Source organism: Ixodes scapularis, unplaced genomic scaffold (assembly GCF_016920785.2).
Source record: "Ixodes scapularis isolate PalLabHiFi unplaced genomic scaffold, ASM1692078v2 PGA_scaffold1__304_contigs__length_218370807, whole genome shotgun sequence".
NCBI classification, from domain to species: domain Eukaryota; kingdom Metazoa; phylum Arthropoda; class Arachnida; order Ixodida; family Ixodidae; genus Ixodes; species Ixodes scapularis.
The window spans coordinates 1531108-1550369 of NW_024609846.1; the positions used below are offsets into that span (position 1 = coordinate 1531108).

Genomic DNA, 19262 nt, shown 5'->3' on the forward strand with positions numbered 1-19262 from the left:
GACGTGACACGAAGTTGTGACGTCGTTTTCTCCACTAAATTTAGCGGGGAAGTAGAATTGGTATTGAGGTCACGAACGTCAATTTCCGGCTAAATGTAACCGGGAAATTGAGGTCACGGGACCTGAGCACCAATGTAGTCCCCCCCCCCCCCCCCCCCCCCGCTAAATTTGGCGGACAAAATGACGTCACGACTTCGTGTCACGTCACCCATGAACAAATTCAGTTTTTCCGCTAGATTTAGTGGGAAAGCTGACGTCAGATTACTTTAACACCAATTGATTTCCCGTTAAATTTAGAGGGGTGGTTACGCCGACAGCGACGCCGCGAAACGCGGAAACGGGCGTTTAAGCGCTGCGCTCTAAAAACATAAAAGGGGCTGACTCAGGCTCGCCATTTTATATGACATAGAAAAGGACGTTTATACATGTCAGACGATGACAATAACATCCATCCGCCCACCCCCCCACCCCCTCCCCCCCCCCAAAAAAAAAGGATAAAATAAAAGACGTTCACAATTATCTGGAATGCCGAATTTGAGCGCAGCACCTCACAAGGAGGACGGAAAGGGACTGTACGTCTGTGTGACGTCAGAAGGGTGTCGTCACTCGTGACGCTCGTGACGTCACGCAGTTAAGCCGTCGGCGATGCCGCTCAACCCGGAAGCGGGCGCCTGAGAACTGCACTCTAAAATTAGGGACGGTACCTGCATTGCAATCCTTGCGTTGTTTTTGTTAGAGTTTCACGTAATTAAGAACTTTGTTACGTTTCTATTTTTCTACAGGAATTCAGGTTTTGCAAAGACGAAGGTAATGTTGACATTGAACAAGCAAGACATTCACATTACAGAACTTGCTCCTCTAAATCAACATGGGCTGTAATCAGAGAAAGCGACGACTTTCATGAGTAAGCCTTGTTTAGTCTGATTTGACGCATATGTTTTGATATGAAGAGTTTTCAGCATTAACGTTTTCATAACATCGCATACTTTCTCTCACGAAGGTTTCAAGGACCTGCCCTTGAGACCAAACCAGATGTGATATTCCGTGAGATCCAGCACATTAATGCGCCTGGAAGGCGAACTGTACTTGTTTTTGATACATCAAGCACGACTGTGAGTGGTTAAATGTAAAATGTTTTATTATAATTGTAATATAGTGATCATTGTCGCATAATACAACAATGCCGTGGTTGCATGACCGGCAAGCGTGACCGGCGCCTGAACTCTGAGGTGCGCGAGCTGAGCCCGTGCTCCTGGGGTTCGATCATCGGCAACCAGCCATGGTCGTTGAAGAACGCCTGTCTCTATTAAAGCTGTACACTGCCGTTATGACTCTGCTTGCATAAGCTACAACTGTTGGCGACGAAGCGGACGAAGACAACGGGCAAGCGTCCGTTGCCCGGACCCCGAGGATGGCTGTGGGTGGCGTCAACGAGTATTGCCTCAGCACCAACGCTTCCTGGGACGAGTACGTAGAGCGACTCGAAATGTACAGCGTAGCCAATAGTCTGACAACGCCTTAGCAGAAGCGTTCCGTCCTGCTGAGTTGCTGCGGAGAAGAGACATACTCCTGAATCGTAACCTTGGTGAAGCCGACGAGACCGACAGACAGCGGTCAAGGCTCATCTGCACCCAAGGCCATCGGAACTCTACGCAGGGTTCCTGTTCTACAAGCGCGACCAGCACGCCGGCGAGACAGTTGCAGACTACGTGACAGTGCTCCGAAAGCTGGCAGAAGGCTGCGGTTTCGGAGATAGACAACTGCCACTTGTGATCATGATGCGAGACAGGTTCGTCTGCGGCATCGCGCCCGAGAGAGTGCAGCAACGGCTTTTGGCTGAACGGAACTTGACGTTCGACGTAGCCTACGACTTGGCCGTCACAGCAGAGGCAACGTCGCAGCAACAGCGAGACATCAGGAAGCAACGGCAACAGAGCTGTAAAGTTGACTCTGATGGGGAAATTCAAGCCACAACTATGAAACCTCAGAAGCAAGCAGACAGCGGAAACTCCCACCGTTGCACCGGTAAGCACAAATCTTTCATGTGCAAATTTTAAGACTCCGTCTGCTACAAATGCCAGAAGAAGGGGCATATAGCAAAGGCATGCCAAAGTAAGGCAGCCACAGCAAAGAAAGGAAGAGACACATAAAAGGGAGACAGCGTTTACGAAGTAGACGAACTCTGTTCGATCTGCGAGGTGCACGAAACCGAAGAAACGTTTCTAGTGCCAGTAAAGATAGAGTCACAAGAAGTAATCATGGAAGTTGACTCTGGAGCGTCTTGCTCTATCATGAGCGAAGAAACGTTTCGCCAGAAAGACAAGAGACTGATTCCCATCGAGAGCACACCCACCAAGTTGTTAACCTGGTCAAAACAAACATTGCCTACAGTTGGCAAAGCAATGGTGGGCGCCATGTTTAAAGGACGTATGGCTGTTTTTCCAATCATGGTAGTGGCACAGCACGGAAGAAGCTTGATGGGACGAAACTGGTTTCGACCGCTAGGCATCGAGTTACACGGCATACGACACGTCAGCACGTCCGACGAAGCGCTAAGAGCGCGGTTTTTTGACGTTTTTCGCACCGATTTGCCCGGATTCAAGGGAGCTCCGATCCACATCGAGCTTAACGACGTGCAACCCAAGTTTTTAAAGAGTCGGCCAGTGCCGTTCGCCCTTCGAGAGGATGTGACCAAGGAGCTAGACCGCCTAGAGAAGCAAGGCATCCTGGAGCCGACCCAGTACTCCGACTAGCCACACCGCTCGTCGTGGTGAGAAAGAAAAACGGAACTTTACGCCTGTGCGGTGATTATCGTAGCACAGTTAACAAGGCGGTTAAGAGCAACGTCTATCCACTACCGACTGTCACCGAGTTGTTTGCCACTCTAGGGTCAAGTAAGATATTCACCAAACTAGACCTAGCCGAGGCATATCAGCATCTCGTACTTGACAATGAGTCATCAGAAGTCCTCACCGTGAATACGTTGAAAGGATTGTACAAAGTTTGGGTGAATGCCGGTAATTGATTCCACCGGAATTCACCCAAGTAAAGAAAAAGTGACTGCAATCAAGAGTGCGCCGAGCCCAAAGAACAAAAAAGAACTGCAAGCTTTTTTGGGACTAGTCAACTTTTACAGCAGATTTCTTGAACGGAAAGTTGAAGTTGCCGAGCCATTGCATCGCCTTCTGGACCAAGAAAGAAAATGGGCGTGGACGCGGGAGCATGAGGAAGCGTACCGGAACTTAAAAGGGCTTCTCAGCTCCGACGCGGTGCTAGTACGCTACGACCCTGCGCTTCCACTGGTCTTGTCGTGTGACGCTTCACCGGTTGGTGTTGGTGCTGTTCTTTCTCACAAGAACGATGATGGTACAGAAGTGCCGATAGCTTATGCGTCACGGACATTGGGGCGAAGTGAGCGCAATTACGCTCAAATCGACAAAGAAGGGCTTGCCGTAATTTATGGTGTTAAGCAGTTTCACCAGTATCTCGCGGGAAGAGAATTCACGATCGTGACCGATCATAAACCGCTTCTTGGGATTTTTGACACAGAGAAGCCAATGCCACAAATCCTGTCACCGAGGATGCTGCGGTGGAGCTTGCTGCTGGCAGCATATGACTACAAGCTTGTGTTTCGACCAGGAATCGACAACACCAACGCAGACGGGTTAAGCCGCCTTCCAGCACCAAGTGATGTCGACGAGCAAGTGCCGCCAGGTGACGTACTCCTCCTCGAGGCCGTCGAGTACCCTCCACTGCAAGCAGCAGACATCGCAATGCCGACAAAGCAAGACCCTACGCTGGCAAGAGTCAAACAATGGATACTCTCATGTTGGCCACCAGAAACCCTGGGAGGATCTTTTGCGCCTTTTGAGGTGAGACGCACAGAAGTTTCCTTGCATCGAGGTTGTATTCTGTGGGGAAATAGAGTGGTAATTCCCGAGCAAGCCACAATGAAGGTCCTACAATTGCTTCATGCCAACCACCCAGGAATGACAGCAATGAAAACGTCGGCCAGGGCGTACATATGGTGGCCTAAAATCGATCAAGCAATCGAAGACTTTGTACACCATTGCCAATAGTGCCAACAGGCAGAGCGATCCCAAAGCACCTGTTCACTTTTGGATAAAACCAGAACAGCCCTGGAGCCACCTGCACCTAGATTTCGCTGGACCCATTCGAGGTGAAAGTTTCCTCATTGTGGTGAGCGCATTTTCTAACTGGGCTGAAGTCGAGATTATGCCGTCCACAAAATCAGCTACAGTGATTACGGCGCAGAGGAAACTATTCGCGACACATGGGTTGCACGACGTAATTGTTTCGGACAACGGAACGGCCTTCAAAAGTGCAGAAATGAAAGGATTCCTGAAACTTAATGTGGTCCGTTTCATCTACACAGCCCCGTATCATCCCGCGAGCAATGGCAGGGCAGAAAGAATGGTGAGGGAAGTTAAGTCTGCCTTAAAGAAGCTAACTCAAGGCGACACACAGTGCAAGATTTCACGTTTTTTAGTTAAGCAGCACACGACACCTCACTCGGACACCGGGAAAACTCCGGGAGAGTTGATGATGGGCCGGAGGCTGCGGTCTCCGTTGGACAGACTACATCCTGACCTCCAGAGAGATCCAGGAGCGGATCAACCAAAGGTCAAGCGGTTCTACGTAGGCGGCACCGTCTATGCCCGGAATTTTGTGACGGGACCTCGATGGAAAGCAGAAAAGGTTGTTGCAGTGACAGGACCAGTCTCCTACAAGGTCCAGTTGGCCAATCGAGAAGTTCATCGCCGTCATCGTGATCACCTCAGGAAGGCTTGGCTTGAATGGGATGACAACCTCGAAGCTGACATTGACTACGACGTCAAGCTGCCACTAACGGCTGCGCCTGGACATGGAACACCACAAACATCTCCTGCCAGGCGAAACCCAGAAAGACCTGTTCCTCAGGCTGTGTTATCGGCGGCGGCTCAGCCGGAGCAGCCGCTCAGAAGATCAGCACGAGAGCGACGTCCAGTCATCTTCTACGGAACTGTCCCACCTGAGGGGGAAGGAATGTAATATAGTGATCATTGTCGCATAATACAACAATGCCGTGGTTGCATGACCGGCAAGCGTGACCGGCGCGTGAACTCTGAGGTGCGCGAGCTGAGCCCGTGCTCCTGGGGTTTGATCATCGGCAACCAGCCATGGTCGTTGAAGAACGCCTGTCTCCATTAAAGATGTACGCTGCCGTTATGACTAAGCTTGCATAAGCTACAACAATAATATTTTTGAACGCATTTTTAAATGTAGCAACAAAATATTGCATATGTTTTCTGGATTCCTCGGAAAATATATTGCTTCCGGAACAGCTAGCGTCGGTAGTATTAGTGATCATTTATTTCTAACTTTATTTCGCGCAGAATTCAGATGTTGTTGCTGCATAATAAATAGAATATAGTCGTGAAGATAATCTTCGTGAAATTATTTCAATGATGAGAATTATTTTGTTTATCCAGTAACTCTAAACATCTGCTTCAATATTTTAGGAGCCAAGACTCTTCAGTCTGGTGAAACGTTCGGCTATCTACATAATCCGAAGTGTACTTCTGGAAGGAGAACGACTAAGCATTGTGTCACTCAACGAGGGCAGTCACATCGAACACCCCCTTGCTGTCATTAGTGCATCGACCCGTGAAACATTTGTGAACGCCATCAGGTCTCTCAGACCAAGTGGCGATACCTGCGTCGCCTGCGGTGTTGAAAGATCTATGACGGTAATTTTTAAAGAATATTTTTAAGCCTATTTTGTCAATTTGCTCCTAATCGACAGGTTCTAACGTCACAAGGCGAATCGCCCGACGGTGCTTCAGTGTGTATTTTTGTGAGCTCGAACTTAAATCAGAGCGATGACACCGATAATATTTTCCGGAATATATTGAACAAAAATGTGGTCCTGCACACCTTCGGTTTTGTATTTGGAGACTTGTACAGACTTGCAGAAAAAACTGGTGGAAAAGCCTTTTTCTTCGGAGATGTCAAAAATATATCGCAGATAGAGCTTGAACCAGCCATAATAGATGTCCTGTGTTCCAATCTTCCGGAGTGGCAGCAACCTGTGCTGGTGAGTGAATAAAGTTATATCTCACTGTGCGGATGGGATACGCAAAAGTTGAATAGAAACAGTGTGCTTAAAGAGGTTGGCCCTCTGAATTATGCGAGAGTAGATTTGTGACAGAAAACTCCCTCTTGGCCGAGATGAGCAAGCCGGCCCTGGGGAACACCATCCTTTATCTGCTTCACTCATATTGGTAGCCATTGATGACAGTGTATTGGGATCGATGAGATAAGTAGTTTCGAATTAGGTCTAATGGGTTACCTCTCATTCTGCAAAATGGTAGTTTTCGAAGAAGCACGTCATGATCGATAGAGTTGAAAACTTTTCGAAAATCTAGAAAAATTCCGATTCTATATAACCGGTTTTCAAAATTATTGATTATTTTATTTTCTTGTGTTTTACACAGCTTCTGAAGACATCAGAAACGTTTGTGACGCCATTGACGCGCACGTTTATTGTTCCCTTTGAACTGGGGAACAAAACATCTGTCCGCATTGTTGGCAGGCCTGGACAAGAATTGGAGGCTCGCCTTATTTTTGAGAGTGGAAAAACTTGTGCTGACTGCATGGTAATCAAGGATGACGAAACCAGCTCTTCTTTTTTAATTATTATCCCTTCGCCTGCACAGGTTTGGCTTATAATATTACGGATCTATGATTGTTTACTCAAGCATAAGTGGTTGCAGTGTCTTTCGAGGCTCGCTGTTTCAATACATAGTTCGAACTGGTAGATGCGCAAACCATGAAACAATTTCAAGACACTTTCCCCCAAGGAAACATTCCCTCAAGAGAGGAAATATATGCACACATATCATATATAAACATAAAAGTAAAACAATATTTGTGTTATATAAGTGGTCTTGAAACACACACTACTCGTGTCACTTCACGTGTTGTAGTTGTAGAGTACAGGTTAATTGTCCCATTAAAGGCAATTTAGAGACAGGGACTTAAAAGCGTATATGACCACGTTGTGCACCTCCCAAAGTACTTTACTCTTTGTCTTACCCTTTAAAATTTGTGCCTATTTTAACATTTCAGATAAACATGTTGTTCCGTGCCAGATTATACCTGAGTGCAAACAAAATTAAGACACTTTCATTTTAAACGTGTTAGGTGTTCTAGAGAAGCAGCAGGGGCAACGCTGGGTTTTCGTATTGTTTTGATAGTGGAACCTGGTAGAATTCGCCTCCTTTGGCTATGGACTGTTTGCTGCCCTTTGCTGTTTAATAACTTTATACTGCTTGTTTCTAGTTTTCTAGATTAAAACGCCATTCGAAAACTTGATAATTTAGTTTTTTGTTGCATCCATAGTGTATTCATCGGTGCCCTGCTTTCCTCATGCGCCTTGCTTTGACAACACCCACTCTCCTCAGACCGGGCAATGGCGGCTTACCTTGACAGCAGGACTACATGGGCCAGCTGATGTCGGCGTTCTCGTAAAATCCTTTCAAAAGGTCAAGGATGTTTCGGCCGTAAGAGCCGTCATCTATTTTGGAAGAAAGGTTGTCACTGCTGGCAACATACCAACAGTCTATGTAAAGATTACGAAAGGAAATGACGTGGTACGGCGTGCTGACGTGGTTGTGGTGGTAACATCACCCGACGCTTCATCCCAAGAGCGGATCACACTTCGCGACGACGGTCTAGGTGAGAATCCAGTCGGAAGATGATTGTGCTATTTTGCAAGAAGATGTATCACGCATCTCAAACTGGTGCTCAGGTAACTTTTTGCTGGTCAATCCGGATAAAACAAAAGTGCTCTCTGTGTGTGGAAAACGTGAAAGAATTTCACATCAATATTTTATCGGCAATTGTACTATTGAACGTGTGGAACAAGTTCGTGTCCTTGGTGTATATTTTGATAGTAATCTTGCCTTTTCATATCACGTTACACAAATTGTTGCTTCTGCCTTTAGAACAGTGGGGATGATATCACGTTGGACGCATGATTTTTCAAATATAATGTGCGTAGTTCGATTGTTTTGTCCCTTTTACGATTTAAACTTGAGTTTTGTAGTTCAGTGTGGAATTCCCTAACAATACCTGACGCTGCACGGATAGAAAGAGTTCAGAAGCCATTTTTACACTTTGTTTAAGATAGATATTTTAATAAAAAATATTATTTTGATTATGAATACCTTCTTAGAGAACTTTCAGCACAGAACCTGTCAAAAAGACGAATTGCTCGGGACATTTTATTTTTATTGTCATGTAGTGACAAGGTATATTTGTTGTTATCGTTGTCAGCGCCTATCACCAACGCAAGCCGCGTTCGCTTATCATAACATGCGCAGTGTATATAAACGCTCATACGGAAATAAACTGTTGTTCTGTTCCCACCGCGCTGTCTGAAGGATCTATTACATTGGCGACGAGGCGAATCGACGGACGGGCGAGTCCCGGTCGAGTAAGGCAAGATGTCGGTCGGCAGGATCGGCGAATATCGTCTCGGCACGAATGCGTCCTGGGATGAATACGTCGAACGGCTAGAGATGTTCTGCGCTGCAAACAAGATAACCACGGACGAGCAAAAAACGAGCGGTTCTGCTGAGTTGTTGCGGCGAGGACACTTACGGGCTGATCGTGACCTTGGTCAAGCCAGCAAGACCGACGGCGGCGAGCTACGACGACATCAAGGGGGCGGTGCGGAAGCACATGCATCCAACGCCTTCGGAGCTGTACGCAAGATTCTTATTCTACCGAAGAAACCAAGCTCAGGGTGAGGCGGCGTCGGAGTATGTTACGGCACTCCGTAAGCTGGCTGAAGACTGCGGTTTCGGTGACAAACAGCTTCCACTGGACGTCATGATGAGGGACCGGTTCGTATGCGGAATCAAGAATGAAGCGGTTCAACAGCGGCTGCTCGCAGAACGCGACCTGACGTTCGAGGTGGCGTACGACATGACGCTGACGGCGGAAGCAACGGAGAAGCAGCAGCGCGATATGCGCAAGCAAGCTCAAGACGGAACCAAAGAAAGCGAGGGCCTGGTTCAAGCGACACGCATGAAACTGGACACCAAGACGGACGACGTCAGCTGCTTCCGCTGCAACGGTAAGCACGCTCCGCATGTATGCCGTTTTAGAAAGGCTGCTTGTTTCAAATGCAAAAAGGTTGGACACGTGGCAAAAGCTTGTCGTTCAAAAGACGAGAATCGGACGCCGCGGAAGCCAACTGACCTGCGCAAGCGGGAGGAAAAAAACAAGGGCGTCTATGAAATGAGCGCATTGTTTTCTGTATGCGAAGTGCGTGAACAGGCTGAAAAGTTCATGGTAGAAGTGCACATTCAAGGAGAAAAAGTTCCGATGGAAGTCGATTCAGGAGCATCTTGTTCGATTGTGAGTGAAGAGACGTTTCGGTTGATCGAGAAGAATCGAGGCCAGATACCGCTGCAAGAAGCCGGCACAAAGCTTGTAACCTGGTCGAATGAATCATTGTCCGTGGTGGGTCGGGCAAACGTGGAAGTGAAATTCAAAGGCTGTAGAGCAGAGCTACCTTTGTTAGTAATAAAGAAGCGTGGTAACAGTTTACTCGGACGTAGCTGGTTTGAGTCGCTGGGCATCCGTTTGAGTGGAATTCAGCAGATCAAGGTGGAGGACGTGACATCGCGTTTTGCTGAGGTTTTCGGCAGTGACCTGCCTGGATTCAACGGACCGCCAGTTCACATAGAGCTTCAAGAGGACGCCCGCCCGGTGTTTCTCAAGAGTCGTCCTGTCCCGCTGGCCCTCAAGGACGACGTGGCCAAGGAAGTGGATCGCCTGGTGCAACAAGGCGTCTGGGAGCCGGTTGAGTACTCAAATTGGGCGACACCGCTGGTAGTGGTGAGGAAAAAAAACGGAACCTTGCGTTTATGTGGGGATTACCGTAGTACCGTAAACAAGGCAATTAAAAGCAGCGGGTATCCTTTGCCCACGACCGCGGAAATGCTAGCGACCTTGGGGTCGAGTAAAATTTTTACCAAGCTCGACTTAACTCAGGCGTATCAACAGCTCAGCCTAGATGATTAATCAGCAGAAATACTGACCGTCAACACGATTAAAGGGCTATGCAAGGTCCGGCGGCTGCCGTTTGGAATCTCGGTGGCTCCGTGGGTGTTTCAGCGAGTCATCGACACGTTATTGGCAGGGATTCCGGGGGTGAAGGCTTATCTCGATGATATCTTGATATCGGGAAGCAACGCAGACGAACACTCGGAAAGGCTTGCAGCCGTGCTGGCGCGTCTGCAAAGAGCGCAGCTAAGAGTAAACAAAGAAAAGTGTGAATTCAGTCAAGCAAGCATTGAATTCCTGGGACATAGAATCGATGCCGCAGGTATCCACCCGAGCCAGACCAAGACGGACGCCATTCAGCAAGCGCCACCGCCGACAAGCAGGAAGCAGCTTCAAGCTTTCTTGGGGTTGTTAAATTTCTACGCCAGTTTCCTCAAGGGGAAGACAGAAGTGGCGGAACCCCTTCATCGGCTTTTGGACCACGAGCAAGAATGGAAATGGACAGGTGAGCACCAGCGGGCGTTTGAAAAGCTGAAGAAGTTGCTTAGCTCGGATGCAGTACTTGTTCCCTATGACCCCAAGCGGCCGTTGGTTTTGTGCTGCGACGCGTCGCCTGTCGGGGTAGGGGCCGTGCTGGCGCATAGGGCTGATGACGGGAAAGAGCAACCTATAGCATACGCCTCACGAACTCTCGGTGCTAGTGAACGCAACTATGCCCAGATTGACAAAGAAGGTTTAGCAGTCCTCTTTGGAGTGAAAAGATTTCACCAGTACCTGGCCGGAAGAGACTTTACCGTAGTAACGGATCATAAGCCGCTGTTGGGGTTGTTCAACACAGAGAAGCGGGTGCCAGAAGTGCTGTCGCCCAGGATGCTTCGCTGGATTTTGTTGTTAGGGGCGTATAATTATCGCATTCAGTACAGGCGGGGCGAAGACAACTCCAACGCTGATGCGCTTAGTCGTCTGCCAATCGTGGGAGACGAAGACGAGCCACAGCCACCGGGGGACGTGCTCCTGCTTGAAGCTGTCGAGTATGCTCCACTCCAGGCGGCAGACATCGCAAGGATGACCAAGGAAGACTGCATCTTATCCAAGGTCAAGGATTGGATCCTCAGTGGCTGGCCGTCGAGGCAACCGGACAATACGTTCGCGCCTTACGAGGTAAGGAAGTCCGAGTTGTCGTTGCATCGTGATTGCATACTGTGGGGAAACCGTGTGGTCATCCCGCAAGTGGCAAGAGAGAGGGTACTTCAGTTGCTGCATGCAAACCACCCGGGAATGAGTGCCATGAAAGCTTCAGCAAGAGGGCTTATGTGGTGGCCAAAGATGGACAGCCAGATTGAAGAATTTGTGCGGTACTGTCAGCCGTGTCAAAGTAACCGCCAAAGCGACCCCAAGGCTCCAGTGCATTTCTGGGTCAAGCCAGATCAACCATGGAGTCGTCTACACATAGACTTCGCGGGGCCAGTCAAGGGAGAAGTGTTTCTAATTGTAGTTGATGCGTACAGCAACTGGGCAGAGGTAGAAATCATGCCATCAATGAAATCTTCAGCTGTCGTCACCAGCTTAAGGAAAATGTTTGCGACTCACGGGGTACCAGACGTAATCGTCTCTGATAATGGCACAGCGTTCATTGGTGCTGAATTGCAAACGTTCTTGAAATTGAACGGTGTTCGTACAGTGTTCGCAGCACCTTATCATCCCGCCAGTAATGGCAGGGCCGAACGGATGGTAAGAGAAGTCAAGGAAGCTTTGAAGAAACAACAGGAAGGCACAACTCAGTGCAAGATTGCGCGGTTCTTGTTTAAACAACACACCATGCAGCATTCTGTCACGGGAAAGTCACCGGCAGAATTGATGATGGGGCGGAGGTTGAGGACAGCCTTGGACAGACTTCACCCAGATCGTCAGCGTGAACCTGAGGTTCAGGCGTCGCCAACAAAGTGTTTTGCTGTGGGTGACGCAGTCTACGCAAAGAGTTTCAATCCAGGACCCCGGTGGAAAGCAGCTACCGTGGTGGAAGTGCGAGGCCCGGTGTCGTACACGGTCCAACTGGACAACGGGGAGCGCCATCACAGACACCGGAACCAGCTGAGACGAGCCTGGACGACGCCTCAAGGGGATGCCAGCACAAGGGTGGACTATCACTTCAGGCTCCCACCTACAGCGGGAACGTCGCAGCGGCCGGAGGCGAGCACGGAGTCAGCAACGCAAGCTCCGGCTCCACCACGAAGATCAACACGCAATCGACATCCTGTTGTACGCTATGGCATTAATGATTAACCAAGCGTTCTTTATTGTTTTGTGCATCTAATCGTAGGAGAAAGGAGTGTCATGTAGTGACAAGGTATATTTGTTGTTATCGTTGTCAGCGCCTATCACCAACGCAAGCCGCGTTCGCTTATCATAACATGCGCAGTGTATATAAACGCTCATACGGAAATAAACTGTTGTTCTGTTCCCACCGCGCTGTCTGAAGGATCTATTACATTTATACAAAGTGGTTCACGGCCGAATGAATAGCAATCTTGTGTCGCCTTTAAAATTTCATGTACCGGCCCGTGTCATTAGAAACTCAGGTGTGTTTTATACATCTATTCAAACGAAACCGTTCCCTTTGGCTCGAATGCAAATTTGTTTAAATGAATTTCCAACTCATGTGGACATATTTTTTAAATTTTGCTGCGTTCAAACGACTACTTGATATGCATATTTTTGGCTTCTGATTTGTGAAATGTTTTAATTTCGGGAGCATATGTCGTTTGAGACTGTTTACTGTTTTATGTGTTTTTTCCCCTTTTTAAAACTTTTTATGTGCCACCACACTGTAACCAATAGGTTTTTCTGGGGCATGATACAAATAAAAGATTATTATAATTATTATTAATATTAAACTCGGCGTAGCGCAGCACGCATATATACTGATTGGTCGCAGATAGCGAGTTCCTGCTCGCCTACCAATGAAAGGCGCACGTTATGCGCTACCCTGGGTTCGCTGCAGTCAACATCCAAGTTCAATGGAGCCTTAACCGTACTACTATAAAGAGAAACTTAAGTCTTACACTTGGTTGGTGATTTTTAGACCAAAGACATCAGATGACCACCGAACGTTCACACAAGAAGCCTAACTCTGGCACTTGTTAGGCGATTTGGGCACGGAAATGCCTGATGACTACCGAACTATCAAAAACTTTTAGCCTTTCAGCTTTTCTAAAGAAGGAAGACCAGCTAAGCTGCGCTATAGTGGGAATGAAGTAACGGCCAGCCGCAAGTCGCAAGCCAGAGTGGATGGGCTGTAAAGGTTGCGCCATCTATGAGCGACGGCGGCAAGTGGGCAACCGGCAAACACAACACTCTGGGCAGCTACCGCCCTCTATGGGCGACGGCGGCAACAAGAGTTTTGTGTCGACATTTCTTTCTGGGGAACACAATCCTGGTGAAAGTAGCCCTTAACTGCTCCCCTGTAAAAAGAGAAAGCCTAACTTTGGCATTCGTTTGGCTATTTTGGCCTAAAGATGTCATATGACAGCCTAACTACCAGGAAGTGAAGCCCAGATGTGGCACTTCTTTGGCAAAGTAGGGCCGAAATACCCATACTCTTGGCAAATAAGGTCAGACTTGGCTCTACTATGACTTATTCGGTCTTCTTAAGGCCCAAAGCTCCCAGACATTTGCCTCATTTCGCGCCAAGATCTGTGCTACCTGGGGGGCCGGTCAGGAAGGCAGAAGCATTAGAAAGGAAGCCACGCGTGGCCTTCCTTAAGCTCTCAGCGACTATGAGACACCATATGCGGCAGTTGGCTAGGACGGCATAAAATCATGTATGCTAGATCAAAGGCGCGAGTTGAGAATTCCACATTAGAGTGTAAAAATGGTGTATGATATACAAAGGCTGGACTAAAATGGCAGATAAAAAAGTGAAAGCCGTTTACAACTTCCTGTAACGCCGAATTGGAGCGCAGCTCTTGAGGAGGAGGAGTGGAGGGTATATTCCCTCTCCTCCCTCGTGATCATGCCTGCTAGTCCTCCTCCCCTCCTTCTCCCCCTTCCTCTCCTTTACCGCCTCCTCGTCCTTGAAGCTCCTCCCCTCCCCTCGCCTCCGCCGCCTCGTCTCCCCTCCCCCACTCCTCCACCTTCGTACTTCTTTCCTCCTTGCCGCTCAAGCCGGAAACGGTCGCGTAAGAGCTGTGCTCTGAAATATAGAGTCAGGACAAATATTTTGGAGGGTTGACATTTTATTGATTGGGGAAAAACCGTGGTGTATATTGGAAACTGCGTTGCATATCCAGCCAAGGTTCACGCTAATAACGTACAAAACCAACGTACGCACTTGTTATACCAATGTACCTTAAAGTTTGCTCCGCGAGTTTCCAATTTACGTCCTGGATGGAAACCCCATTATTAATTTAACTAAAACGCCATGATCAGCCGCCGTGGTACGATGTTCAGCAGCCTCTCCAGTGTAGCAGCCAACCAGGACATGAAAGAAAAAAAAGCATGTAGTTAAGCAGTGGGCAAATTTTCCCAGGGTTTATGCTTGACATCCATGCTTAGACAGAAGTTAAAATGCTGCCTACCTTTTTTTGTCTGCTGTGCGTGAGCAGCAAAACGTTTTCACTTCTAAGCTTACAAGGGTTTCAAGGTGACGTGATCACCAGACTAAAACTGGGATGGTTTTCGTCGTCCTAGTAGATGGGCACTCGGCGGAGTATAATATAAAAAAAACACTTATAATAAGTGAAACAAGCGTAAAAAAATACGTTTTAGAGAAGCTACAGGCAGGCACACCACCTTAAACTTGATAAGGTACTTACCCCAAACATGGTGTTGTGATTTGTTTAGATCTGACACAGGATGAACATCAATACTTGATGATGAAACAGGGTCATGAAAGACGTGACATGCTTGGAACACACCTACAATAAATGTACCGAAGCCGGTCTGAACTGTGTTAATGACGTTTACAATGTTTTCGTCGAACGTCTTGACAATGCTGTCGGCCATGTTAAATTCGAGTGAAAAATATTCAAGCTCTAGATACTTAGAGTGTGTAGTTCCAGTAGCAAAGGAAGGAAGAGGCCCCGAGCTATGACATTCCCTAAGTTCCAAATGCGCTCCAAGGAAAGGGGGGGGGGGAGGGAACGGAGGGGAGGGTATGCCCCTCCTCCTCATCCGTACTCTCTCGTCTTCCCCTTCTCCTCCTCTTGTGCTCCTCCTCCTCTTTTCAGGTATTTCGATTTTGCGATATACCGTACTGAACTATGTAATATATTGTAATATTTTTGCTCACCGCTTGTACGGAGAAAAGAAATATATTTGTCAGATCTGGAAGCTCCAATATGATTTACGATTGATGAGATCGCTTGCTTGCACAACACGTATCTGGCATCTCCTTTCCTCCTCCTCCCCAACCTCACCGTCCTCCTGCTCCTCTTCGTCTTGTACGACTTGCACGCTCCAACTGATAACTAAGCTGGTAGATGCTCCTCCGAGTGGCCCGCATAACACCTCTCAAGGTACGCAAGACCGTCGGAGGGAACAATTTCCCAGCTTTCGTTCTTCTCCTCCTCCTTTCTTCCTCGCGCGCAGTCCATATCGTCGCCAAAGTTCGGCGTCCAAAATCCCCACAATATATACAAATATAGAGCAATCTCCTTCTATACTGGTGCTTTTAAATAGCACTCTCATTCCAGTCCTTGATTGTTATGAAGGAAGCCTTGTGATCTGAGAAGTGACAGGATATGTGTTCCAGGTGATGGACCAAAGGCTGATTTTGAAAGACGAGGTGTATGCACGCGTTTCGAGAGGTCGTCACAGCGGTGTGAGCTGTTACGAGGGAGAGAAATGGGAGGTTTTCCTGCATAAGTGGTATGAAGTTCTTATTCGTCTTTAAGTCAGCATTAAAGTCGCCCACTACTAACATTGGTGTGGACCCACGGGTGCTTGACGCAAGTCGCAGAAAATGCACCAGATCCTTGGTGAGTGCTGTAGGCGAGATATACAGAGCCACCACAACCAAGCCGTTGTCGAACTTGGCGCCACAAAGTTGTCCAGCTTCGTCTGACGTGCCAAATATCTCGATGGGTACGGCAGACAGACCCTTACGCACGTAGATCGCCACCCCTGCCGCTCTTTTGTGCTCTCTACTGACGCCGCAGCAGTACTGGTAGTCCATGATTTCTACCGCCTGTTTTGGATGCATCCACGTTTCCGAGAGGCAAAGTACAGATGCATGGTGTAGGGTGGGGTCGTGGTGCACGTCCTTGGAATGCGCCGGCAGAGAACGAACATTAAGCGCGGCGACTGAGAACAAGTGCGTTTGCTCAATCATTGCGTAGCACTTAGCAGTGACAGTTTGGAGTTTGTGTGACTGCAGCCGACGAAACTCATCAAGTAGTACCCTGTCGGGATTGGGCTTGCCGTGGTAGAACGTAAAGTCATTGTCCACATTGGTGAAATAGAGCCCGTTGATGTCTGTAGCAGGACTCAGTGCCACATATACCAATTTCTGTGGATGAGTCTTAGCATACGAGTACACCACGTTTTCATACGTGCCACCCTGTGATTTGTGAATGGTGATAGCACTTGCTTGCACAACGGGTAGCTGGCATCTCCTCAGGGATATCCTTGACTTCTTGTCAATGACGCAAGTGACTGTGCGTCTTTCGATAGGTGTCCAATTTTGCTGAATATTTCTGTCGAGTGCCCGTAACTGCCGGGATTTTGCGGCCGCCACGGTTCCAATCGCAATTTCGGAACCAAGCTCACCGAAATGCAGCCAGATGCGTTCCGGCTCTGGGAGCGTGTCGTATTGTATGTATTGGAGTATTCCAACAGATCCATTGACCAGACCATCGGAAACATAGACATTGAGTATGAGCACATATGGTTTTCCAATGCACAGCATTATTTTAGCTGGCAGGTTTCCGAGTTCGGCTTTGGGCAGCGTTTCGGCCTTGCGCATTGCCTCTGTCTTCTCTTGCATAGACCTGAATCCAAGGATTGTGTCCCGTGCCGGACATGCCACACAATTATCTTCGGTTGCAACGGCCGTGTTCGTATTGTAGTTGTCCGATTACTTGTTGGAGTAGTACAAGCGGATGCCACCGGGACAACACGTTTCTGCTTGTTGTTGCGTGACGAACCGACTTTCGATCACTGCGATTTCTTCGGAATCCAATTCTGCACCGTCTCCAATTTTGGTAAGTATGGCGGAAAACCTGAGATCGCTTTGCCTTTCGACCTTCGTGAAGACAAAGTATGACAAATGGTGCCATGCGATTTCCGTGTTAAACACACTGTTCGTCTTGACGCGCTTGAAAACCTCGGCGGCACGAACGGGGGGAAGCTGGCGCAGGTCTCCGCAGAGGATGATGTCTAACCCGCCGAAAGGCTCTAGGTATTTGCAAGTGATGATGCGGAGTCGCGAGTCCACTTTCTGAAGGATGTCGGCGGACATCATGTTAACCTCATCGATAATCACGCACCTGACGTTTCTGAACGCATAGCGGAACGTGTTCAACTCGTTGTCCCGCAGTCCGCCATCCCTATTGATGGTAAGTCTGAACGCTGCATGTACAGTTATTCCACCAAGCACGACCGCCGCCTTTCCAGTTGTAGCACAGACAACATAGGCGTTTACATTATCTGAACCAGCAGGGTTGCAATATCTGTTGTAGACGTCCATGATGAGACGCAGTACAAATGTCTTCCCACATCCAGCCACTCCCGTGAAGAAGATTTGTAGTGGCGGAGAGTCCGGTATAGTGAGTCTATGCACGACTTCTCGGACGATCTCGTACTGCTCCTCATTCGTCTTCCGCATTGTGTCCAGGTACTGATCTCTGCTCATGACGTCTTGGCGCGTGCACACGGCGAGGCACTGCTTAAACGGGGCATTGGACTGGACCATACCGAAGATCGGAGTCGTCGTTTTCCATGGCCATCGGGTGCAGTCTCACATCTGGGAGCTCAGAAGTGGCACAATGTTCCCCGTCATTTGACTGGAGCATGGAATTACAAACGGCACGAATTTGCTCAATGTCTACGTCACTGTGGTACCGTGCCTTGTTCTGTAGAATGACGTCGATGTTTTGCTCATACAGACGCTCGAAACAGTTTTGGTCTAAGATGTCAACTTCTTTGCGGAATGGATAGAAGAGCAGGACATGTTCTCGCTTGAAGTTGACTGAATCGTCTACGGAGTAACCGCGGTAGCGAAGTATCCGTCGCTGATTCCTCTTTCTGCAGGTATATATGTTGTACTCGGTAGCGAACTCTGCCAGAGTAACAGGTTCCAATTCGGGAACGCGGTCTTCGTAGCGCTCGATTATCGTCCGTTTCCATACATCAGTGCTTGATTCTACTAAGCCTTCCTGCGCCATCTGAGCGTTAGACTTCCGAATGCGCGTCCTCTCCTCGGGCCATGCAGAGTTCACGAAGACAACTTTGCGACTCGCCGCCGACATATCCTGGTTGAGCGAACACCATGCGGCCTCCTGTGCGGACAGTTCAATGGCATTCAACATTTTCACACCTAGATGTCTCAGTGCCTGAGAATACGCCATGTCCCCCTTCTCCTTGACAATTTCTTGCACTGCTCGATTGAGGTTCGACATACCTCGGTTGGCCTTGTTTACATATTCCACTACGTAGGCAGCACACGCGTACGTGTAGAGGACGATCTGAAGATCCATCTTAGAATCGAGAATTGATGCAACCCATGGGTTAAAGTAATTCACCCACTTTTGATGCACAGAACGGGGTAGCATGATGGTGGCACGAGGAGTGCCTGCTCGGAGAACAGAAATGTACTCCGCCTTGTCCGCGACACCGTGATGTTCCTAAAACTGCTCCATGGAGTCATAATTTGTCGTTTCCAGGGCCTGATGCATGGCCTCGTACTTGTTTAGGAGGCTCTCGATTTTCTTCTTCTGCGCTTCATTGTCCACAGTGGGGAAAGCACTACGACCATACATTCATCGATGGGCATAAAAGGCGCGTTAAAGCGGCATCTGGTGGTGTTGTGCTTGTAGCAGGTATGTGTGTGTTGGTGCACCTGAGTCCGCTCCCGCTTCAAGCATCCGTTGTCGATGTAAAGCAGAACCTTGGCCATTTCAAGAGTCTGGGGCATGAGCATCGAGAGCTCCTCGTCGGGCGCGTTATGAAGCCAAAGGAGAATG

The 19262-nt window shown here is 48.5% G+C and overlaps 1 pseudogene; it reads left to right on the forward strand.

Moving 5' to 3' along the window:
- The first annotated feature begins 8474 nt into the window (after nt 1–8474).
- LOC120838476 lies at nt 8475–15099 on the forward strand (annotated as a pseudogene).
- Nucleotides 15100–19262: the final 4163 nt, after the last annotated feature.